We start from the raw sequence: 26,293 nt of genomic DNA, 5'->3' as shown, positions 1-26,293 counted from the left end.
TGGCTCACATGCTAGCCACTGCTTGAAGAAAATCACCTGGCTCTGAACATAAAGTTCATGCACTGATCCGTCCCAGCTGAGGCCATCATGTAGCTATTCTTACCTTTGCATTACCAACAAATGTTGGCAGTGATGATGTCTTTCTACATATATCTGCACTCTGCTAAAACACACTCAGCCACATCTTATTCATTACTTACTTCAACTCCTTTCCTTTTCCTTCTCCTCCTCCCCTAACTCCTTTAGTTAAAAGTTTATAGACAGAAAACAGGCAAAGTTTATACTTAAAATGAAAGATCCACTGGTGTACTGGTATACAGTATCACAGACTTATTACAGGAAGGAGGGGAGTTACATTTCCTCCTCACAGATCTTCAGACCTTACAGATGGAAGTCAAAGACTGAAAATGTAAATCTGAAAGACAATTCTGTCTAGCAAAGAGTGGCATGGTGATTAAGGAAGAAAATATCATGAAAAATAAGCCATTGCTTGTTGGAAGATATTCAGGACAGTCAGGTTAAACGAGGTATAAACTGTAATCAAAATCGCAACCATCAAGCTGGAAAGACTGGCAAAGCAACTGAAGACAGGAGAGCTCTTCTGGAGTGAGAATAATGCACACTGAATACAGCAGCAGTGAGAAGACTAAAACCTATCTAATAGAGATTATATAATGCTGTATAGTCAATCATAAAAGAGAGCTTTCTTAAAGCTTGAAGCATCAGTGTTCAGGGGCTCACTCAGCTAAAGCAGAAGACCAAGCCCTTTTTTCCTCACAGGAGCTGTTCTGTGGAATCTGCAGTGGCACCAGCTCCTGGTGCCATTTGGAAACTGAGATGAGCAAGAGACTTAGCAGGAAATGGAAAAGGCACCCGCAAGAATAAGTCTAGAAAGCTTTTATTTTATTTGAGCTCTCAGCTATGCTTGATATCACTCACCAAGGTAATAAAGGTGGAAAAGGTAAACAAACACATTCTCCCAAGCTGCTCTGCAAGCTTTATCCTCATGCTAAATCAAGATTTTTGTGCCATAACAAAGCTGATGATAGAATTTTGTCTCAGGACTATTTTTATCAACGAAATAAATAATCAACGGATTAGACTCAGAATGATAAATTATCAGATTTTTACTTGTGATACTTGCAATCAAGTATGAATGGCATCTAGCAAGAACATCAGCTACTGATGAAGCTCATGTTGACTTCACACTCAGCACTTAGAAATCATTCACCATGAAGTCAGCTTGCTTTTATTAAAGCCAGAGAATTTGTAAAATAAGAGAAACAGCTGTCAAATTTATTTCCTTTTCTTTGTGAAAACCTGCTCAAATTTTATTCTTTTATATATATAAATATATGTATATAAATTACACTAACAAAAGGCATCCTATATTTTTATTTCATCTTCCCATAAGACCTGATTAAAAGCAATAGTATAAAGTATGCAAATGACACATTGCAAAAGAAGATGCATGTACTGTGGGGGCATGCTGCGGGGTTCTGTGATATTCATGTTTCTGCATAACTTGATTTATCCATTTAGCAGATAAAAAGGAACTGTTAATACTCAGGAGACACTTGCTCAGGAAGCTAGAGTGGCCTAGGTTGTTTTGGTTCGTTAATGGAGAAAGTAGCAGACAACTCCTCCTCCTACATGGCAGCCTACAGACAGTGCCTTCTTGGGACCACTGAGGCTGCTTTATGCCACTCTAGCAGCAAAACCCCCTTGAATTCAATTATCCAATAATTAGGAATTACTCTGGCCAGGGCAAAGAAAACCCAGCACAAAACAGAGACAATGAAACAGCCCCTGTTCTCTTCCCTCCTGTGCTCCCAGGGCTGGAGAATAATTTCTGGGAACTTGTATTTTGTGCCAAATGACCATGTACCCACAGGCAGAGCGCAGAAAAACCCTTGTGCTCCTCTAAGCTGTCGCATGGGATTTGGCTGATGTCTGGCAACTTAGAGTCACAGAATCACTAAATTGGCTCATATTTGTCATCACGCTGTCTACTCAAAATGTTAATGGTTAAAAAAAAAGGCTGATCTGGAAGATTCTTCTTACATAACACTCTTCTAATTTCCATACAGCCTCACAATCTCCACCTGGTCAGAAAGATGCCCATGAATCAGCATGAAGATTTCAATAGCAGAGAAGCATACAGTTTTGCACAAACATTAAGGCAGGTGTTGTGCACCTTTGACACATGAACAGATTTGGCGGGAAAGAAATACAGAGTATTTGGTCCTAAAGACTTTCTATTTCTCCAAATTACCCTATTTACATGGGAAGACTTTATCATATGTTTAATTTAGACGAAGCTTATTTAGAAACTGCCAGCTTTACAGGAAGTTTGGCAGAACTGTACAACTAAAAAAGTACTTATGATTTGGAGCTTTAAACTGCTCATCTACAGACTCAGTTATACAAGAAATATGAAATTATTTCTGGCCAATGTAGACAATGACTTCATTGCAGCAGTTGTCTTCTCTTTAATGACAAATTGCCCAAATTTCGCATTTCATATGGCTACTTTGCACCCTGTTATTCCTGAAAGTAGAAAAGGAAATCAGTTGTCACTCAAGCCTATCGCTGTTTACTGTTAAGAACAGGCTGAGTGCATGATATGCATCTGCATAAAATCAGAAAAAGACCGTAATTTTGTTAGACATGATACATAAGAACTTCCCATAATAATCCTGTCGGATTGATTTATGCTGTCATGATCAGTCTGGGCATTTTATACTTTCCCCATTTTTCTTTTGGCACTTTTTCTTCTGTGAGGTTAATTTGTTTAGCATTGCTAATTTCTAGTGAATATTACATTAAAATATGCTTAAAGCTAGGAAAATGCGTAGAAATAATCTGAGATTAACTGCAACAGATGCTCAAATGCAATTCAGTTTTCTAGAACTGTGCAATCTGACAAAGCAGGAAGGCATTCTAATGTATAGAGGAGGAGTTACAAGTATGCACATTATAAAGAAAGATCTGAGGTGCCCTAATCATGTTTAATATTAATTCCAAAACTCAGCTTCAGACTCTTGAGATGGAATACTAGTGGCATGCAGGAATAAATCTGAAGAAGACTCCCAAAAATACAGAGGTAGTACAGGTAGTCTAGATTTTCATTTTACATATGTTCTCTGTATCTCGTTATTTATGCTCACTGCTTTCCTACTGCATTACTTGCTCAAAGACAATGCTACAGGCAGTGAAACAGGCCGCAGTGGAAACACTTACTACACAGTCTCTATTTTTTTGGGCATGCCAGGTTGCAACTGAAATGTTCAGCACTGGTTCGGTGAATAAGACCACTGAAAAGGGAGTTAATGTCAAAACAGAACTGCAAATTTTGGTATGCTAAATCTAGCAACCTCACTTGTGGATAACGCAGACATGAATTAAGCCACAAACCAGTCAAAAATAGTTTAAAAGGTTTTGTCCAGTAAGAACATGCTATAGATCTCAGGCAATGTTGTGTTAAAAATAGAGTTAACAACAAAGATGAAAAAAAATATCCTACTTCTTTTAGCAGAATGTAGAAAACAACAGAAGAACGTAAAGGCAATAGTAAATGTTTACTATGCAATTGATTTCACAGATGAAACAAATTTCTCACTGGCTATCAGCAAAATCACATTGCAAATACTTACTAAAAGTACACTAATTTTCCTTTTTTTGTTTCTTTTCATATCCACAGGAGAACTTACAGCTGCCAACCTGAGGACAAGCAGGCAAGTCTCATGTGAACAGGGAACTTTAAATCTTTTGGGGCTCAGTTTTATCAGACATTAACACCAAAAATAAGCATATTTCATGTTCATGTTTTGATCCATGAGTCCAGATTTTCATCATCCTCACCTGTCCAGACCTACGCTGCCTCTCTTTTTTACTTAACTGTAGTCACACTCGGAATTACACAGCTACAGCTAAGACTATCAAAATTTCTAATATAAATCACTGCACCACAAATGACATGGTTAGATGAAAAGACACAAGTTACAGCAGAAAAGAAAATGCTTGTTTCTGGCATTTACCCTTTAAACATAAAGGTGGTTGAAGAAAAGTCAATCTTAAAGAATTTCTTAGATTACAGATTATTTTAGTGCAGTTAAGATTTTTTTCTTCCTTTTCCACAATGTTAATATTACCAAAAAATCCAAATAAATCCTGAAGTAATGAAAAAACACATTGGTTTCTTAAGTTTTTCTTTTTATTAAGGGAAAAAACAGTTAATCAAAGTAACTTACAATGTGTAAATTTAAACACATTATACTTAAAATTTATTTAAATATGCGCTAATAAGTCAGTCAAAGTGCTTTTGTTGGAATCAGACCCTAAGCAATACCACTGCAGAATCCAGTGGAGTAGAAAATCTCTTAGTTTAAATTATTAAAATGAAGAAATTTATATGTCAAATAATAATTCATTGGAAATTATACATGTGCACTATATATTATGCATTTTGAATTTAACTAATGTTTTCATGAACTACCAGAAAGTGTGATTCATAAAATACAGTTTTCAGCTACCTCACAGACACCAATAACAAAGCATTCAGCCTGAACTTTGCATAGTTCAAGGCACCCACAGTATATTAGTTCATGGCCAAAATATTATCTGCTGACGTGAAAAGATGGTAATAGCCACTTTTGATGTTCATATTTCCTCTGAAGAGTAAAATATCTAGACATTAAAAAAAAAAGAAAATTATTTTCCATCATCATGCATTACATAGAGGACGGAATTATTTATAAGGATTAAAATTCATATTCTTATATGGCATGAAGAACACCTTTCTTCCTCATGTGATTTTCATAATTCTGTTGCATTCCAGGGAACTGTCCTCTTTCTTCCCCCAATCTCCCTTCCCACCTTACTGTTGCAAAGCCACACAGAGATGCTGAAAACCAGGAGAAGCAAAGAATCCCAAGAATGAGCAAACGATCAACAACTATGCTTGATACCAAAAGCTCACTCAGAAAAAAAGTTACGGGATAAACTGGTCACAGTTTATGGTGCCACAGAACAATAGAAATTTAGTAATAGGAGACATTAGCAGCCAATATCAGACAAATTCAGCTTTCAAATAAAAGGAAGATGTTTTTAATAGTAGGGACAATTTTCCAAGTATTGTCCATAGATGTTCTGTTCACGAGTGTGTTAAAAATCTAGGATGTAAACTTTTAAAGATGACATGCTCATCTAAACTCAAGACCTCAGCTACTGTAAAGTATCCAGGTCAGCCCTCCAATATTACTCAGCTTTTTTATTGTAAACTGTCCAGATATTTTAAAACTTATTTCAAATTGTAAGAATTTTATTAGGTTATATTACAGTATCAGAATTTTTAATAATACACCACAAGTGTAAATTGACTGGAAATTGTTCACAGCTCTGAGTCATCTTCATTTCTGAAATATATGTAATGCCTCATAAAATACATAAAACTACTGCATCCAATTAAGTAAATACTAGAGATGGACTTAAAAGCAAAACACAGGTTTCTCAAAAAAATTTAGGTATTTATTGAATTGAGAATAGAACCGATCAGAATGTTTCAATGACTTGGTATTTAACTGGAAAATAATTTTTCTTTGAGTGACATATTTTGGGTAGAAGTATGAAATTCAATGTATTTCAAAGAACAAAGGCAAATCTGATTTCCTTTTAGCCTACCTGTCCACAAGAGTTCCTGTGTGACTGGTAGAAATGAAACTACCAAATTCCAGTTTGCCTTCCAACCTTCCATTTTTTTGTATCCCAATGTTCTTAGTATGGTTAGGTATGCCTTTCTCCCAGAAACCTTCAGTGTGTTTCAAAAAAGTCGGAGCTCTATTCCCAAAGTACACTCAAGGTTCAAATTCATTTTGCTGCCTATGAAGAGAGCTTATACAATTAAAGCAGCTCTGATGACACGCATTTGTTAAACAAGGTAAAGCTTCCACCAGTGGTCAGTCTCAGAAGAGAGGTTGTTTGGAATAAATGAATAAAAAGGGAGAAAAAGTCTACTTAAGTACTACTGAACATAAGTCAGAGCTGTTAATTTCTTTTCAATTACTGTTAGCTCATTATATTCCCTTCAGTTTCAATACTCAAATACCTAGATACATTATGTTTCATTAATACAGGTGACTGAGGAAGCTGGGGTGACTTCATTTAGGAATTACAGAAAAGGTGCTGAATACAAGAACAGTGAGTGTGTAAAACAAACTCTGGATAGTTTATTAAATACCTTTAACAGAGACAATCCCATAGTAACATTAGATTTTTATTTTTTTAACTTACTAACTATACATTATGACCTGTATATGTGCACTGTTTAATTCTGCCTCAGATATGAGCTTTACATATTCTCCTGCGATGTTAGTAGCTACCAGAGTTCATCTTAACTTTATTGTGACTGTTTTGTAAAATTGAATTCATACCTGAAACAAATAGCCAGCAGTCTATGCACCTATAAAAATGTAACTTCCAGAGAGTGACTGATGTTGAGCATATTAGTTGCAAATGCTAAAATAAAATACATTGGCGTGATAATTTTGATCATAATGAGGAAAAAAAAAAGGACATACATCATTATGCTTTTCTCACTCTTTCTGAAATCTGGTTGACTTTCAGGACTAGCTTCCAATGCAGAACAACCCATTTGAGAGAAAAGCAGCTCCTCTGTTTTAGCAAAAATAATCTCCCCACTTGAAAAAAACAGGAAGTTGTAGCTAATAAAAAAAAAAACCAACCAAACCCTAGGGAATGAAAAAAAAAGTTTCCTTCTAATTGTCATCATTCACAATCAACTTTGTGAGAGACAGTATATATACTGAACATGAAAAAAGGGGAAGGAAAGACCCACCTCTATTTCATCTCTATTGTATTTTTTGTCAGGAGTAGAATGCTGATATCCAGAAACATGGTGTTTCTACCATTGCAAACTGCTTTTCTGGAAGTACCACCCAAACAAGCTTACTCTATAGAACGACAACCCTAATCAGACTTAAATCCTAACTGCTGTTATTCTGAGATGCCTTAGAGAATCAATTCTGTAGCATATTTGCACGGTAAGGGAAAAAAAAAAAAAGGGAGTAAAACACTATCTATTGACCACTACCCTACCCTATTTAATAAGCCACACTCTGCAGTCCTTTGGACTGAAATCCTCTAAGCTCAAAAAAAAGCACATTGTAGGAAAAAACATCTCTATAAATTCCTACTCATGTACTGCAAAATTGACTATCAAATCCCTTATTTTAGAATATAAAGAAGGATGAGTTTCTTTCACTTTTTTAGTGGTTAACCATTGCACTAAAACTGCCTAGAAAAGAGATATTCCATTTGCAATGGATATAGTTAATGAAACAGATAATATTCCATCAGCATGGTAAAATCACTAAATAATTTAATTCAAGCTTTCTAAATCCCATTAGCATATTGTAACTTTCAACTATACCAACCGTACTTGATACCAACACATTTATTGCATAATGCCCTGAAATCCCTCGTACCTCTCGCTCATACACTCCCATGTATATTCTATCATTCCATGATTCTTTTAGTGATGTGGTATTTTTTGTAGTCTAAATGTTACTTCAAGATTAAAACTACAAATTACTAGAATTTTAACATTCCAATACTTCAGTTACTTTTTGCAATTTTGTTTTTATGCTCTGATCACTGATTCAAAGGTAGTATTAATTCCAGAGCTGATCTATCACATTAAAAATGTAATTTTTTCACATGCAGCAAGAATAAATCTCATCACTTCACTATCTTTCAATATATCACCACTCCTAAAGACAAAATGATTTACTGACTTTGCTGACCTATTTTTCTTCTAAAAATTTAGAACAATCAGAAATATTTAATGACTTGATTTAAAGTGCTGAAATGGAAGCATGCCAAAAGCATATTAAAAAGCTGTTTTTTTCCCCAAGAATTAACACCTGTCAAATTAATAGGTTTTGAAATGGAAGACCTCATGTCCATTTCAAGTTTGCAAGTAAACACTGTAAAAGGAATGTGTATTATTTCTAAAGAAGCATGAAAGCACCACGTCCTTTTCTGACTGTAAGATTTGCCTGCAGTGAGACTTCACTACGGAACCTCCATATTCTTTTTACTTCAAAAGCTAATCACATATGAGAATTAACCCCTCTCCTTTGGAAACCTCTGGCCATAATTTAGAGAGATGCAAAAGATAATTCTGATATTGATTTAACTATTACAGAACTAAAAAAAAAAAAAAAGCTTACCAGCTCTGCCATACCATTTCCAACCAAGAGGCCAAACACTAACAGCCACACTTTTCCAAGTATGTCATATGAAAATAGCTCTGTCCTGCAGTTAAGATACGCAGCATACCTTCAGCCTCAGCACAATGGCACAAATCATAATCGAACAAATCACAATCCATATATTACATCTAAGATACTTTGCCTGATAAAACTTGATGCAAGTACTAACAAAATTATTATTTATTTACAATCATAAAAATTTTTTAATAGGAATTCAAAATACACACTAAAATACCACTCTCATTAGGATGGTATCTTCTCTAGGCAGCATAGTCACAGCTGACCAGTGTTACCCTACCCTTGGGGAAAAAAAAAACAAACACAAAAATAAACCCCTCCAAACTACTGCCAATTTCTTTTTAAATGTACAAATCTCTACTTTAGGTTATTTTCTATGAAGATAGGCCATATAGCATTAAAAGGTAATGTGTTTGTAAATATCTGAGAAATATCAGCAATGTTTCTATCTGAAACACGATTATAATACAGTTCTCTATTTATGTACTGTTTTGCATACTTTTGAAACTTCCTTTCTTTTTGCGCACAAGTCAAGGAAATTGAGGTTTTCTACTTTCCTTTTCATTTTTACCAGCCATTTTATAATAGTGGCAAAGGCAAAAAGTAATTCAGTATCTGTTTGTGTAATGCAGCTCTCATCCTATGCAAATGTGTCATAATTCAAAATTAAGTAATTATTTTTGCATAGGCAAAGCTAGCAGTATATGCCAGGTTATCTGTAATACTTATCTTGTGATTAAAGAAATAAAGTATGGCTTTAATTAGGGAGGTAAGAAAAGCTATTTCAATGTTTTCTTAAATATATAAGGAAGTTTCTGCTCCACTGAGATGGGGAGAGAAGAGAAAAAAAATTCTAGAATTACCTGAAATTTCTTTTTCCTGGGCTTTCCTAATTTTGGGGAAATGCTGGATTTCTAGTTGCAAGTCAAACTGTTACATTTTCTTTCTCCTTTCTGTATGTTTGCCTTGTTTCACTTATAAGGCAGTAGGATTTAATTTTTACAAAAATATTGCCACCTTTTCACAGCAAAAAAGGCATAATATTAAACAAATAAACAAACAAAAAAACACACCCCACCCTAAATCCTTCTGCTGTTTTTTGTTTCTTTTTCTGTGCCTTCACAATTTTTTAATGCTGATTTTAACAACAAGATTTTACAAACCATTTTAATTCCCAAACTTAATTTTATATTGTACTATAACAGGGTTAATTCAATTAATTCTGTGGCCACATTTGTTCCCTCCAGAAAAAGAAAATTACTGTCTTCGTACCTTCAGTTAGGGAGAAATAGTTCTTCTTTGTCTAATTGGGCTTGAACAGAGAAGCTACTGGTTTCACTTCTTGAAATAAAATATCTTAAGATTATAGGAAAATTCAGGTAGGAGGGGACATCAGGCAGTTCCTAGTCCAAGCTCCTGCTCCAAGCAGGGTCAGCTGTGAGATCAGACTTGGTTGCTCAGGGCTTTGTCCAGTTGGGTCTTGAACACTTGAGAGAATAGAACCAGTGCAGTATCTCTGGGCAACCCAATGCAGTGCCTGGCTGTCCTCAGAGTGGAAACGTTTCTCCTTATATCCAGTCCAGACCTCTGGTTTCAACTTCTGCCCATTAACCTGAGCTCCTGCCTCTGCACCTCAGTTTGCCAGCAAGTTTGCACTGGCAGCTGTTTCAGCTGCTTCAAGCCAAATTTTCACGGGCCTGCCCTTGAAAGCTTCCCTTCGGTATAATATAGTAATGTCATACTCCTACAAGGGACCACAGTAAGCAAACCATACAAAACCTGGATGACTATCCTTACTCTTTCTAATTCTCTGCATGATTCCCATGTCAGTGAGGCTGTTTGCAGAAAATACAATAAAGACACATTTACATGTGATGCAGTTCAGTTTCAGATAAACACACCCAACATCTGTTGTCTACATGCAAGAAATGTGCTTAAGTTTGCTGTTACCTAGACACCTAAGGCCCAATTCAGTTGACCTCAGAGACACCCTAGAATATTCCTTCCTGGCTCCAGCTATTGTTTCAGGAGGCTGCAGGTGTCCTACAGGTCCTGTGTCATATTTATCAATTCCACATGGATGTCTCACGTACACTGCCACATTTCAAATGGTACTAGTGGCATACACAGGCGACAGTGATTTGAACCTAAAGAAGCCGCTTAAATGAATCATTCTTTTGGCCCAACTACCAAGAAGACATATAGTCCATTGATTATATATTAGAATTGACACCTAGCAAGCATTTAGACACCTACATATGTTTGCATTAAAGTATCCTCACCATAAACTGAAAACCAGCCACAGCCTAAGATCATGGCAGATGACTGCAGATAATTACAGCTCATGAAATCAAATGTCAGTGTTTTGTGGTATGGGTGAGGACGATGCTTGAAATGGTATTACCATATATTGGGAAAGAGCTTCCTTCACATTTTGTCTCAGGCCTTCAATAAATGCACATTTAAGACAAAGTTCCACATGAGAAAGTAACGATATTCTTTACTCCTTTCTCTTCCTTGACCACTACATCTCAGGAAAGACTACCATTCAAAGAGCAACAACTAATGACGTCCAGACTTGGTCTGCAAGGTGGAGGAGATGGGAGGTAGAAATCAAATCCCACCTAACCTCTAATTCCTGCTTTCTGTGACTCTAATGATACGTTGCTCAGTAAAATGCCAACAGTAACATACAGAACTACCATGTACCTTTTGAGAGACAGAAGATAAACTGACCTCTCAAATCTTCATGACTTTCATACTTTGGGGAATACTAAAAGGGTCTTCCAGAACTCCTTCTCTTAGCTCAAGAGTAGCAGAGATTTCCATCTGCTCTTGAGACTGTTGCCTTGAATTACAGTGGCAGACCCTGCCCTTAAAAAAACTCCAGCTAATTGTTATCTTCTTTTAATACTCCTCTTCTTCTTTCTAGTAAAACTTTCATGTGGATTGAAAAAGTGCACTAAAAACATTGAAATCTACTCTACAGATGTGGAAGAACCATGAACAAGGAGTGAACATTTAAAGATTTTAAGCAAATATGCTAATGTAGTCAAAATCAGACAATATTCCTGAGACACAGGCTTTTCTATCTGCTGGGGTTTTTTCTATCCACTCCAAATTTCTAGCTCTTGATTTGTACTTCTTCTCATGCTCTCAACTTAGTCTGTTTTTCTCAGCTGGGTAACCTTTACATCCCAGACAGGCACCTAATTCTGCCCTATACTGTCAACCTTATTTTTCCTGGCTTCTTTGTGAGCTCAAATGATGCAAATCACAAACGTCCAAACTACACAGAGGTGCAAGCCGAGGTTGAGGCATTGCTTTGATAGTGCTATAGATAAAACTGAATGACTTGTGAAAATATTCAGCAGATGCCTTGATTAAATTCCTTTAAATGAATGTTCATGAATTATTCACTTGACTAAAAGCCCAACGATTCATTTGAACAATATCACAAAATGATATGGAGTAAACTATTTTATTAAATTATTCAAACTACCTCTGGCTGTAAGTCTCTGAAGCCACCTGGATGAATTCCTAGATGGCCTCCTAGATGATCCTAAATGTTTCTCTGTGAAAAATTTTGTTTTGTTCATTTGTCCTATATCTAGGCCAATGCAATTACTAAAAGGTAATACTACATTAAGTTTCTGATAATTGCGGGCTCTGGTAGATCTACAAGGCTATTGGTGGAGAGCAAACCCATCATCTTCCTATGACAAATGCAGTTTGGGACAAATGCAGTATTGTGTAGGGAATACAATGAGCAACACTGTGGGATCCCTTTATTTGAGGAAGTCTTCATTTCATAAACGCATAAAGCCATTTTCCTTTCTGATACTTTGCAAATGCATGTTTATGACAAACTGTCACTTGTATTCAGATATAGAACCTAGAAACTACAGGGATGGTTCCTTGGAAATGCTTAAAATAGGTAAGATGGATTGAGTGATTGCATATTCCTTTGAATTATTATGAAAGCACCAGATCTATCTAAATCATGCTGTGAAAAAAGTGGAGTTAGAAGTTATGTAACTTCAAGTTGCTATAAACTGCTTCTTGTTGAAAGCTATATGAAACATTTTCAAATCTGTCATGTTCCACCTCTTCTGTTTAAAAAAAACAAAACAAAACAAAACAAAACAAAAACCTAAGTGAAAATATCCAAGAAAAATATGAATCAGGCTTATGTTAAGTTGGAGCAGAAGCTATGCCACCAGGAAGACTGGATACTCTTTCGCAATTAAATATAAGAACTTGGTCCATTTTTATGTCCCGAATGTATTTATTACAGTAAGACATATTTTATTAGGTAAGCTAAACCAATGCAGCTATTTCAGCAACAAAACCAGCTCAGACATACTTCTTTTCTCATGGACACACTATCTTCACCGTTACTTTAATTGAAGTTCATTTCTTGAATACAGATTATCTTTACCTTCTTTCTGCTGCTGATATTCCCACGTGCCCTCAGAACAACCTATCTGACAAAGCAGCCAGGAAAACACATTTTCTACTTCTTCTCCCACAGCAGCACGCAAGATGACTCCACAGCCACAGCATCCCAGAGAATATGCTCTATGTCTCATCTGACTTCCCATCTTTGCAAGAAAACAGTCTCAAATCTTGGACTAGTTTGATCTACCACAAAGCAGGAAGAATGGAGTATAAACAGTAACAGAGCATGAAGGAGCCAGAAACTGCTTTATTTGTAGTAATGGGAACTGAAGAAATTAGCACAGTAGACAGCAGAAGATAATAAAGAGGTTAAAGCTGTGGGGCAGCACCTGAAGTCTGCTCTTGCTAGTCACGAGATTAACCACCATAGTCACTAGGAACTGTGAAACCAGTGACAGTGAGATGAAGGTCCTTCTTTTTCTATCCTGAAATATGTATTTAAATTTACACACACACATGCACGTGTGTGCACACACACACATTTTACAACTGTTATTCTAATTTTTTTACTAGCAGTGAAATTTTAAAAGCCTTTTAACAGTTTCACTGGGACCAGAGAGTGAAACTACTACCCAATGAGGCTTTGAAAAACAACAGCCAGAGAAAGCACTCATCATTTTCAGGACAGAATATCCCTCTGCAAAAAAAACTTCTTGCTTACTAACACAGGTGCCTTCCTCATTAAAACACACAGGCTGGCAAAGCAAACTAACAAAGGGGTCGTGGCAGAATTGCATTTGATATGTTGAAAGTGTGTATCACCCAGCACTGAGTACCACTCTATGATTATATCCTATTTTGTACTCTGAAAAACAACAGCTTCCTACAGCAACAAAGACAATTATAAGACAGCTACCATTTATCCCAGAAAAGCTCTTTGCTACTTAGAAAAATACTAGAAAGGAAAAACAACCCCTTGCTAGTAAAATTAGCTGAAATTAGCTCCTCTCCTGATCTGTTCTTTAAATTGGGAAAGAAGGGATTTTTTTTTTGTTCATCATGATTTATTTTTAGACTGGCAAAGAGACAATGGTAAACAGAACTGAAGCTCTGTGGGCACCTTCTGAGGTTAAATTACCTTTCATGCCATTTGCACAGAAGACTGTTCTCAAGCAGCTTGAGCAGATGGTCGGGACACCATTGTCCATTTACTTGTATCCACAAAGATAAACTATGGCTCTTTGAAATCCTTAACAATATGACCCTTGTGATGCTTTAGGCTGCCAAGGGAAAAAATAAAAATATATATACAACTAAATATAAAGTCAGCTGAAGAGGAGAAAAGAGTTTTGATTGATGAAATTTCATTTTAAACTACTAATACCCCCTCTTTAACAAATATATGTGTCTGTAATCTGGAATTATTTTGCTAAAAGAAACTAATACATTCCAGAATACTTAGCAAAGTAGGAGACACAGGTAAAAACAAATCATACACAGTAACTCTGACTGAAATAAGAATCTGCCATCTCTGCACAACTGCTTCTACTACTCATAGCATTTGCTGGAGTATGCTGCCAAATAACAACCAGTTCTACTTACTGGGCCACACAGATAGTCAGAGATTTCCAGGACCAAGTCAGAGCAGACAACTGCCAGGGCACAGCGATCCACCCACCCAGCCAAGTATTGGTAGAGGAGGTCAAGAAAGTGGAAGAAGCTAGATATGGTTTTTAGTTGTTTTAAGAACTTCCCAAACTTCTGTGAGAGCAGCCCAGGTCAAACATCCCCAATGTGAGCATTTTGCTAACAAGCAACTTGCTAAAAATGGACTTTTATTGAACGAAGTTACTAATAACAAAGATTAATTTAAAGGATTGGAGACAACATGCACAGCTGTGAAGAAAACCCTGAACTGTTAGGAACAATCTTTGGGATTCAAGTGTGAAGAGAGCGATACTAGTCTTGGGACTTGCAACTAATAATTGCATAACCCATCACTCTTAAAAGCTCCTGAAAGAAAAGGAAAAGCAAGGTTGCTGAATATGGAAAGAATCACACAGAATCAGTGAAGGGGCCCAGATGCTGAGTTCAATACACACAGCAAAATAAGACAGAATTGGTTTTAGAAAATAACAGTGAAATTAGATAACTATGACTCACCAGCCACTCAATGCCCTAAACCCACCAGGTACTGCAAAGCGTTTAATTAGCTAAAGCTACGTATAAACATGGATAGTTGTTTCTGCAATAACTGCTTGTTCAAAGAATGACACAACAAATACAGTTCATACGCTCTATCTAATACCACAAACTCCACAGTAACAGCACATAAAGAGTGGATACATCTCTCCCTCTCTCGTTTCAATGATCAGTTGACTTTCTTTATCTCTTTTTGCTGTGCTGTTGGCATATTCAACATGCCTTAGAACAAATGTACAATTTAGACATTTAAGATTCTTGTCAGATTTTCAGAAATTATTAACACTCGTTGGAGTAAATGAAGGAAAGGAAAAGACAGGTTGAGATAAACATCAAGCAGTGGCATTCAGAAACTCCAAGTAATATGCTTTGATAATGGAGGAGTAATTATGGCTCATATAAGAGGAAATAAGTATGAAATACTGTAAACATTAATGGGACCTTCATACAAAAAAATGTTAAAAATTAGGAAAACAGAATAATTCCTCTTTATATGGGAATACGAGAGAAAGCCGAGATGGGAAGATTTTTCCTAATTCTCCTCTCTGCCTCAGAAAATGGGGGAACCCAAAAGTATGTTTGTTCTAAATACCAGTGTCTCATGCTAGCTTTCATGCTAATGTCATTTCCATAAAAAGAAGATTCAAGGCCTCTCTTTCCCCGAGGGAGCACCCTCTCTGCTTCACTTCCCCCACCTTTTTCACAAAATGAAATGGAGGGCCACTGCCCCTCAGCTGTTTGTCTCCACTTAACATCCCCAGCTACATTTGCTTATTTGCAAATACAGTATAATGAAAGTCATGAATATACTCATGAACATATTAAATAAGTTGGGCAATACGATCATCCATCCCTCAGCAAATCAACACTATGTCTTCCAACATCAGTGGACTTCACTTAGAAGCATCTCCATTATTACAAATTGGACACTATTTTCTTCCTCATAAACAAACTGATAAATTGCAAAAAATGCACAACATCTTTATATGAAAAGAAGTGATGAAGTGGTCTGTGAGGAACATGATAAAAATGACCCTGACCTCAAAAAGAAAACATTTTCACTGAAAACACCAAAGTATACATTTTGGTTGTCCAGTAAAAACAAAGGACCATTGAATAATACTAAGGCATCTGCATTGTGATCAGATATCTGGTTTCAATTATACCAGTTATAAAGAACCTGACATTTTATAGGAAATATAGCAAACCGGCATTATTTACAAATGTGCTATTTGAAATATGTTCTAAATAACTTCCATACTGAATGAACTGGAGCATCCATAAATGTTTTAGCTCCCTGCTTACCTCTTTCCAGACATGAAATTGCCCAAAAGCATATCAACAAAATGATGTTGAAACTGCTGTGAATAAAACTTCAGCAAATCAAATGAAATTCCACTTTGTTTTGTTGCTCTTACCTGGAGCTAAGAAGCGCCATGAAGGGTAGACTGGTAAGAGCAATACACACACACAGAAGGAAGTGCACATATGTATATATGGACAAATTAATTTCCAGGGAAGTGAGGCTGAAAACCCAGGCGCAGAAACATTGGTGGTTAAAACAACTCTTTATTCTTCCTCGGTAAAGCAGTAACAATTCCCTCCACATAAATTATTTCCTAGATCCTCCTGTAAGCTAGGCCACAATTAGTCTACAATAGTGAGTTGTCAGCTGAGGACTGGACTGTTTAAAGCTGCTGCAAAAACTGAGACAGAGATTTAGGCTGTCTTTCCCTTTGTACAACTGGGCATTAATACGTCTTCTGATGACCAAAGATAGTTTCCTTTCTGCAGGTTTAGAAATATAAAAGGCCCCAGTGGGAAGGTCAGGAAGGTGTTCCCATCTTTCCATTATGCAGTAACTTAAATCCATCATTATTTATGGAGATGGAATATGCTGCACAGTCTCAGGAATAAGACTCAATAAAAACAAGGAGATGAAGAACAACTTCAGTTTTAACAGTGCAGTTGTTCAGCAGCTGATTCCACAAGGAATTCCTCAGTACTTAACCCCTTTCAGACTGCACCTTGTTTGTAAGTCCACATAAATGTAGCAGAAGAATACAGTGAGAAATCTCATATATTTTCCAAGGAGCTGAAGACACGGCATGTGTTATTTCATAATCACAAAAGGGAGGTAACACAAAATGGAAAAGCTGTCTTTAGTCTCAGTATCATGAGTGACCAGCCTGGAATACATTTTAAACAGACAGCTATTCTGAATGAGATGCGTTAGAGGTAGAAGAGTTCAGTAGAAAAATACCAATCAGGAAATGAGATAAGTGACGATTTGGTGCTAAAATCAGTGAAACTTGTCTTTTAAATCTTGCAGAAAATTATTTACGAAGTTTGCAGTTAATACATAGCTAGAGATTCAACCTCAGTTTAACAAACACGTGCACTGGGAAGAAAAGACTACTTGAAACTGCATATTCCAGAACTGTAGTTATTTCTTATTTCCTAAGTCTTTGTTTCACTAAATGTAGCACTACCGAGATGTCAACCTCCACTGTAACACCAGAGAAAGAACAGATATCCATATTAATAATCTCATAAGTCAATGGGAGAAAGGATGAGCTCCAAAATAATATGGACTGATCATAGAGCATTCCATTAAGACCAAACAGAAACCTCTCCCTGAGCAACCAATGCCGTGGCTTTTAATAACATATTGGGTCCTGACTTGCTGAAGCTAGCAGACCAAGAATTTACAGACTGTCTGACACACAGTTTTACAGTGGTAAATGAAATAGAAGCTTTCAGGTATAATATACATTACTAAGAACAGAAATATTTGTGTCTTCATATAAAAATTAATACCATGACACATTTGGAGCAATTTTTCCCTTGAACATGCATGTCTTTCAGATACTTGGCAGAAATCATGCCCATTTATGCAAGGTTAGAATTTCATTACCCAAGTTCCAACATCTAAAGAAACAGAAAGAGGAAACTAATGTAATATCCAACCCCATACAAATTCTGAGCAAGTCCTTAAAGACTCTAGTGAATGAAATTTTGTGATGTGTAAGAAAATATAGAACACATGGTTACCTATTATTTCCTACTTTGTGGAGACACATACACTTGTGCAGAATGGGTGCTAAAAGCTCTACCAAATCAAAATGACTATGTTTCACAACACTTTTACAGGTATGAAGAAATACCTAAGGTATTAGTAAATGGTGAAACCTCATGCCTTTCCAGAACTACCAGAAATGTAGGTTGGTGTAATCTGCAATGTCGGAAACTGTGATAAATACTCATGAGTTTCAGGGTGTCTTTTCTAAACGTACACCTCTGAAATCTTCAATTGCACTTCCAAGCCATCTAAGCTTCCAAGAATTCATTTCAGAATTTCTGTTATTTCTGCTTGCCCCTATTCTATTGTAACTTTTATCAGAGTAAAGATCTGTTTTCAGTACACGCACACAGTCACCCCTTCCATTCTGGGAAGCGAAGACTTCATTAAACTTGCAGACCCACTGATGACAAGGTTCTGCCAAACACAAGCCTTATCTGGCTCAGTTAATATTCTGGACATGTGAAAATCTCCACAGAGATAAATGATGACTACCTGGACTCCCAACAACTTCAGTGGAAGTACTATTAACCTGGAGGTCACTAAAGCCTTAGCGCTTACACGTTACTTCATCAGCAGCCAGGAGGTAGATTCAAAATATAATTTATCTGGGGAAAGGCAAAACAATTCCTTTCTACATGGAACATTTACAGAGCAACTGACACCACCTACCTCTTTCATCATGAAAGTGGCCAAACCCTGGAGTGAGCTACTCAGAGAGATCATGGAACCTCCACCTTCAGAGATACTCAAAACTCAATGGGACGACACCTTGAACTACCTGATCTAGCTTTGATGTTGTCCTTGAGGTCCAGAAACCCCTTTTAACCAAAACAATCATTTGAATCTATGCAAAACTACTTTGTCCTCAGCTGAACCACAGCAATATCCAGAAGACAAGGTAGGAATTTGATTTGCTCTACTTCAGGCACTTTCCAAAAAGGAGGCTGAGACAGGGAGTTCCAAATCATCTGAACTGCTTCGCAATGGCCATAGGAGAATAGCACCTCATATTTATGTTTCATAAAGACAATAGCTGCTCCAGTGCTATAAAATCCTTAATTCCCAGCTCATGCTTCAGTAGTGATCCCAAAGAAGGATTGCTAGTGACCAAGAATCACCAGAATAGTTACCTGCCACATCTGGGTTTTCCTTTGAGGTCTCCCATCTCACTAATGATGAGGCTGATTTGGCTTTGCATAAGAGATTTAGCAAAGAAACAGCCTGCAGTGATACTGAAGTGGAAAACGGATCAAATTAAACTGGTTGCCTTCCTATTTTACAACCAACTGCAATTATCATACTGGGTAGGTGCCATCCAAAGAAAACACTGAACTACACAAACAGGAACCATTTCATTAGCATCCACAGAGTGAACCTTTCCCCAGGTATAATTTAAGGAGCCCTTAAAATATGCAATTCTGTCTACTACTTTGAGTCCTCAATTGCTTCCTACTGTAATTCTAGTTTCCCTTTACAAGAAATCCTGCAATTAAATCTACTTTCAGGATGACTTCCCTGATTAATAACTCTATAATGCCTCTACTCTCTGTTGGATAAAGCATTTCTTTGTTCAGAAGTAATCCTTTTCCTCTGAACACTGGCAATTTCAGTGCCGAGGGAATGAATCACCACCGCTTGGTGCTGCCATTCACACTGCTGGGATGTGTAGTCACGTGAAGTCATTCTGAGCCGTAATTTCTTATCCTCCTCAGCCAGCTGCAGATTATGACAGTGGAAAGACTATACGGATGCAAGTAACTCACAGGTCATCCAACATGTCCATCAAAAAGACCAGAGCAACTTCACAGATACTGGATAAATTCTGAATACCTCCGTTTTTCAATTTTGAATCCTAACTCGAAAAAGAATAGTATTTGCTGGAACAAACAAGGCAACCAAAAAGGCAGAACACAGTAATACAGGATGCAGTTCCTGGAAGGAAATGAAAGGGAAAGCATGCTTTGTTCTACGTTAAGTTCCACTACAGTTTGCTGGAAAACAAATCTACTGGGCAAAAGTGGTCAGTATTCTGATTTTCGCTCCACATACTGGATTTTAAAAGAAAGTAAAGATCTCTTGAGTATGCACACATCAGTGACAGAGGTACTCCTTACAGTGGAGAGCAAATGTTCAGTGGCCTGACTTGGGACTTAGGTATCACAAAGGATCATTTAGTTCACAGCAGAGATCTAAGCATGAGACAATGACACCTCCAGCTATCAACCCTACTGATGGGCAATTAACTGGTATGGGTGTCAATGCTTTTTGAAAGGTCATTTCATCTGGATGTAGAAAAGGATCATTTAGAAAACAAATTTCCACAGAACAGGATAACATTTACCTGACTTCTTCTATCAGGGAAAAAGTACCTTTCAATAAAAGAATTAAAAATTACTAAACAAGTTTATTAAACACATTTTACAATGATCCTGTGCAACAACATATTATCAAATTTATGTTGATGACTGAGGGGCAGAATTGTATAGAAAAATCCACTGAGAAAGAAAGGCTGAAACATGCATTATCTCATCAGTTTACTGGGGCCCATTTCACCTGAATTTAAAAGACCTGAGTAAGATTATGTAGTGAGTCAGCTCAGAGCCCAGAATAGAACCAGGGAATCATGGCTCATTGTCTCTGTCTTTAACCATTAATTCGCACTCCCACACTGAGAAAAATGGATGTTACTATTTTATTAAGCTCCCCCAAATATATTTAAATCATACCAATACACTGAACCATATTAGAGAAAAAACATGAACTGAGATATAAGCCTGATATCCTGTCTGAAACTTGGGTCACTACGAATATGGGTAGAAAAAGGGGCAATACTTCGGTAAAACTGATCGACCCATAAGCTTTACCATTCAGTCCTCTAGTTTTGATTGCTTCGGGTTCTGTTACAACTAAAATATGTCAATCTCACTTTCAAAACAAAACAAAAAAATTTCAGAGGTCTCTAACCACAAAGAAGCTCTTTAGGTAGTAAGTTATATATGTGTTACTGTAAAGGTTCATTCTATCATAAATATACATTTTAAACTTTCTGTTGAGATCTCCTTTAAAATCTCATGAGAGTATACTACTGCTTATGAAGTGCTTCAACAGACAGAGCACTGTATAGCTGTCTCCTATGACAAATCTGTCACTTCATTCTAGGACAATAGTGGATGGATGCTCTGAAAAGCTCCATTTACATGGCGCTTTACAGTACAATTTAAAGAAATGTTCCAATATTTAAATAAATAATGCACTTTCTGATAATATTTAGCTAAAGTTAACATCTAGTAAGGAAATCCATCAACTCTTTATTGCTAACATAACTCTTTTAATTAAATATAGATTTTTAAATTAAATATGCATTCTGGAGAATACTCTCTTTCTTTCCTTCTTTCTATTTCTTTCACACATTATGTTTTTCTTTCACTCAGTCTCAGATGGTCCCCTTTTTGCCCTGCAAATGTGAAGGATCTGTTTTGGAGTCTGTCAGGATAGTAACAAGTCTGCAAATGCTGCAATTCCAGCTTAGTATGGACTATGTCTGCTCTCCTCTAAAACCAGCATCAACTGGTTCCAGACCTCTTCTGATGCTGCATATTCCCAAACACATTTTTCATCTCAAAATCAAATACTTGAATGCATCTGAAACTATCAGTAGCCACTAAGATTGGACAAACCACTGGATAAGCATAAATATGAACAATTACTTCACAACCTGTTCCAGGTAAGAAGCCACCCACAGCTTCCCTAAAAGAGGCACAGATCAAGAACTCCTTTACATCTCCATCAGTTCTTCCCCACCTGCCCACGCCAGTTAACTAGGATGAGCCGGTTGTATTTCCCTTTTTCAGTGCTGCACAGAATTCACCCTGTGCTCTCAGTCACTCCTCTTCCCAACAGACAGTGGGGTGCAGCCAATATGCTTTCACTCCTGCTCCCTTCAGTTGCTCACAGCAGATAATAGCAGGTAAATAGTCATTGTTTTCTTCCCCACAGTGAGAGTCAGAGGCTGATCACTGCTGAGTTAAGGAAGAGGACTGACTCTCCGCAGTCAGACAAGACTTAGGTGAGATGCCCGTCTATAGCGAGTTTTACAACTTGAAAATGTCATTCTCAACAGCTTTTTACAGGGCAGATCTCTTCAAAGATTTTAAGCTAATGTCTGAATACCTTTTAAAATGTCATGTGCAGACAGAGCTATATAATATATATGAATACATGTTTCCTTGTCACCTTCCAAAGCTCCTTAGTAGACACATCTCTGAGGCCTGCAGATCACAGGACTGAAAAATGATCAATTAAAGCTGTTTCAACATGTGAAATAAGGAACAAAACAGAAGAGGAAGCTGAGAAGACAACAGGGAACTGTGATTATACAGAACATGCAGGATTTGCATATTGTCAACTTGCAGACTCAAGGTAAAATTTTCCTGAATGATGCAAATATACAAGAATTACAAGTGACATCAGCAAATTTTGGCCATCTGACATAATTAAGGTAGATTTCTAAGCTATATATTTCTCTTCTGACTGTAAGAGAAGGGTGTCACACATGGTGTCATATACTCTTGCAGAACCTTCCCAACAACTTTGCTTGGTAGAAGGAAAGACTGGTTTAACATACTGTTTTCTTGGAAGTCATCTTTATTGCAGTGTTGGCAGACACCTTAGAGTGAAATAAAAGATTATTTTGATATATTCTGTGTCAATAGATATAATAAACCGCTAATTTTTCGAAGTTGATAAAGGCAAGGCATGAAATGGATGGGTTAAGAAGCACTGGCACAGAAAAATAAAATAGTTTGCCTAAGGTAAAACATCAAATCACCCGCAAAGTTGGGAATATGTTTGAGATTCTAAGAATTTTCTTTGGAATGATCTACTGGAATATGTTTTCTCTGTAATATCTTTTTTTTTTTTTTTTTAAGATATAAAGTACTAGGATATACTGTTTTCTATATAGGCATACATGAAGCAATCTGTAAACCTGTAGTCTTCAGAAGACCATAAACTACTTTTGTATACTGCTTAAAGCTCTACATACCACTGGAAATTCATAAAAGGTGGCTAAAGAGCCACTATCCCCTTCTATAACTCAAAAATTTGGTGCTGTCTTATGAAATTACCAGCCAGGAAGTTTAAAATAAATCAAAGGAACAAAATTTTCACAGATTGTGCATGTAAATTGAGGAACTCATTCTCTTAAGACATTAAGGAAGTAAAAGTATGAAAAACTAAAAATTAGACTGAGAAGTTCATGGAGAGTAAGCTCCCTGATCATTATTAAATACAGAAGCAAGCTCCTTAACCCCTGATGGTCATTCCTGGTGTGCCTTGTTTCTTATACTTTTTCTGTAACCATTCATTGCTGATCACAGTATGAGAAAGACTAACTGGACCTCTGGTCCCACCCAGTATAGCAGCTTTTATGTTCAGCAGAGCACTAAAGAGGACTGTACCTGTTGTGTACGAGCTTCTCAACTGGCAACATGTGTCTTCCTGAAAAGTCAAATTCATGAAGCAGACATGTAGAAACACCAATCATGCTTTGCTTGGTTTATTCTTCCAGGTCTTTCAAGGTCATTAACTTCTGGTAAATGGTCAAAAAATATAATTTTAACTGCTCATTGTTTTGCAAACTTAAAATAGCAATCCACTCAGTAGTTCCTCAGGTTGCCTGGGTAAAGCCCTACAGGTTCCTACAAATGGATTTTAGCTGAGTACTAAGGCAAAGGAAAGAGGGAAGAAGGGAGATGTAAAGAGAAGTCAAAAGTCTTTTTCTCTAATGAGCTGCAGTTAGTTTCCTCCATGGCTGCCTTAACATGGACCATGCATTGTTGAAAATTTTCTATAAGCCAAGTCAAATTCTCACACTCCCTTCACTTATCTCCTCCACAGAAATGTACCTTATGGATGGCACTTCTCAACAACACCAACCAGAGCCTGCAGGCACAGCCACCTGAAAGGCATAACCAGCCAAAAGCCAATTTGAAATGCAGTGAAGTTATCAGTAACAGTAGAACACCAGCTAATAGTGATACTCCTGTCCAAATACTCAGGAACTACTTGGCTTTGGATCCCCTCACAATCTGTTAGAGCATTTGTTTCTTTGGTGGGAAGAGTTGAGGGTGTTGAAGCAAGAGCTTAAAATAGGATGCAAGTTTTGAATTCCAAAACTTCATTACAAGGGTGGTTTGGGGCTAGCTTAATCTCATGCATCTTGTGGGACAGCAAAAGACTGCTGGGAAAAGCCCCACAATCTGAGGCGTTAGAGCTTGCTTTGGTTCTAAGAAACATAAATAAAACCTGCCAAATTGTTACTTCACAGCAGTATGATTGCAGAAAGAAGCATTAATTGCCTTTGACATTTACTGCTGTATCATTGCTACATACTGAGCATGAAATCCTGAACCATTTCTTTGTCTTCTAACAGTTATCAGAAAACAGACAGGTAAACATAATGTGATGGCCCTAAAGAAGTGATACAATCTGCACAAGAAAGCAGCACCAAATTTCCATCTCTTTCACAAAATCTACTTTCTTACCCAGGGAAAAATATGGTAAAGTTGATTTTCACACTAAGAAAAGATGTTTATTTGGGTATCATTTAATAATTTAATTATGAGGTTTGACATGAACAAATGTTCAAATTATGGCAAATTTTTAACGTATGTTATACAACAATGCCTCCTCTATAAAGCTCTATTTTCCTGTATATTTTTAAACTCTTCTAAATATGATTTTGATAATGTAATCAGCTGCTTGAATAAACATAACCTAATTGAAGTAGTATTCCGAAGAGCATTATTTCTATTATTATAACTTCCCTGGTGTGTAGCTGCAAACAAACAGATGCATGATAGCAAATGACCTAGATAAATGTGTCCTGGCAGCTGTCACTCCTTAGTCTTGACCTTCTGACACTGTTCCAGCTGTGCAATAACTTGTCCCAGCATTAAGGGAGAGACAATCTCAGGCTCATTCTATTCTGGGCAAACTACTAGTATTTCTCTACAAGGACACACGATATCATAAAATTAGTGGACTAAAATATATTTCTAATATAAGATCAAAAGAAACATTGAATCTTTCTACAGCTTCTCAGCTCCCACTATAAAAATAACTAATAAGTAAAGAATTACAGTACTAAATTAAATGTTATTCATATTTTACTGGTAGTTGGATGTTTCTGCATTTATTTTGAGATTTGCAACTCAGAAAGTACAAGCCTCATCAAACCTCATTCCTAAGGAATCTTATTTTCAGTGCCTTTTAGTAAACAGAAGAAAGGAAGATAAATGACAGAAGGTAGTTCGGACTTAATGTATTCAGAGTTGTAATCTATATTCTGTGTAGTTCAATGCATAATGATAGTTCACCAAAAATACACTGGGCTACAAAAGAAATCCCAAAGTAATCAGAGAATACATAAAATAGGGTGAGAAACTATGATCACTGCAGAATCCCAGTGTAACTAATAATTCAGAGAACAATGTGTATGTTATAAAGTATATGCGATATTATACCCACAGAGTTCCCATGTTTTTTACCTAAGAAATCAGTCTTACAGTGCTGGGTGATGCTTGCATTCAAGCGTTATCTTGCAAACACAGTCAAGCAGCTTAATACAAACCCACACCATTAACTTACATAACTAGAGACTGAATTTAGGTATTTCCCTATGTAGCCCAAAATACCCCTAGATTTTAAAGCAAAAACAATCTCCATTGTTAAGCAGCAGAAAATTTTACCAAAAGTTTTAAAAGCAAATAAACCAGATGTGCTGGAGCAACATCACTCGTAAAATGTAGCCTAGCCTCTGCTGTTTTTCCCAGATTCTGACTGCATACTCTGTCAAGAGTGAATAATCTATTGTGATGGGGAAAAGAAACTAGAAAACTTTTCATCAGTCTCATTAATCATCACAGCAAAAAGCCAGAAATAAGGCTTTCTGCCAAGAGCACGACATTTTAAAATTCTGCTAGAAGAAAGTAATCCTAAGAAAAAGTCCACCATTTTGCCCTTTCATCCTTACCTACTTTTTTACACTACATTAGCAAATCACTGGTAGAACAGTGTGTTGTGTAACAACAGGCCCATAAGATGGGGGCATATTTTCCTACAATCTACAACTACTGTAGCACTTATAAAAAATAAAATGCAGCTTAACTATAAAGTCTCACTGTAAAAATAATAATAAAAAATACCTAAAGTACTACTATATAATTGGATTTAGATTAAACTAAAACCAGAGAATTTTCTTGTGAAGTTTTGTTGTTTTCTTTTTTTGTTT

The 26,293-nt window shown here is 36.7% G+C and overlaps 1 protein-coding gene across 4 annotated transcripts in view; it reads right to left on the bottom strand.

Moving 5' to 3' along the window:
* The window catches only part of DLGAP1 (DLG associated protein 1), a 440,736-nt gene that overhangs the window by 340,068 nt on the left and 74,375 nt on the right, over window positions 1-26,293 (bottom strand). For 2 of the 4 annotated variants that reach the window (XM_069779082.1, XM_069779083.1), the window contains exon 2: window positions 13,852-13,993. The exons of the other annotated variants lie outside the window; for them this stretch is intronic. The gene's annotated coding sequence lies outside the window, so the exon portion shown is untranslated. The remainder of the gene's footprint in view (window positions 1-13,851; window positions 13,994-26,293) is intronic. 4 annotated transcript variants of the gene reach the window in all.

Source organism: Haliaeetus albicilla, chromosome 3 (assembly GCF_947461875.1).
Source record: "Haliaeetus albicilla chromosome 3, bHalAlb1.1, whole genome shotgun sequence".
Taxonomy (NCBI): Eukaryota; Metazoa; Chordata; class Aves; order Accipitriformes; family Accipitridae; genus Haliaeetus; species Haliaeetus albicilla.
This window is presented reverse-complemented; position numbering and strand designations above follow the sequence as displayed.